Source organism: Pterocles gutturalis, unplaced genomic scaffold (assembly GCF_000699245.1).
Source record: "Pterocles gutturalis isolate BGI_N339 unplaced genomic scaffold, ASM69924v1 scaffold5796, whole genome shotgun sequence".
Taxonomy (NCBI): Eukaryota; Metazoa; Chordata; class Aves; order Pterocliformes; family Pteroclidae; genus Pterocles; species Pterocles gutturalis.
Window position 1 is genome coordinate 63,185 of NW_010103028.1, and position 451 is coordinate 63,635.

At 50.1% G+C, this 451-nt stretch overlaps 1 protein-coding gene across 1 annotated transcript in view; it reads right to left on the reverse strand.

The window, feature by feature from the left end:
- CARS2 (cysteinyl-tRNA synthetase 2, mitochondrial (putative)) overlaps positions 1–451 on the reverse strand; it is a gene marked incomplete at its 5' end in the record, with an annotated part of 28,050 nt that overhangs the window by 11,990 nt on the left and 15,609 nt on the right. The window lies entirely within an intron of this gene.

Below are 451 nucleotides of genomic sequence, written 5' to 3' on the forward strand. Positions count from 1 at the left end.
GACTAGGGGGTGAGCTGCAGACAGCTGCTGGCTGCACACTCCTGCACACAGCCAGGCAAACCAGACCTCGATAGTGCTGACCTGAGGATGCCATTTCACAACAAAGCTTGGGGAACATGGTTACCTGGGGAACCTCAAGCTATTCTAGCACCTCTGGGGTTTTCCTGAACCCTGTTATACCTGTTTCTGAGTGGTTCTGCCCACCTCCCGCTCAGATATGGGATGATTGCTGCCCTAACCCATTCCTCCCAATGCTATTCCCTGCGAATTTCCCCTTCCCCATGGAACATCTACCACTTTCCTAATTAAGAGCTCTGTTTCATCACAGTTGTTTTTAGATCTAGTGATACACAAGTTTTGCCCTCCCATACATTCCCCGCTGACAATCCATTTCAATTTTCCCACGTGCCTCACATCTCAGCCTTATCTCTCACCAACAGGTCTCCTGCAG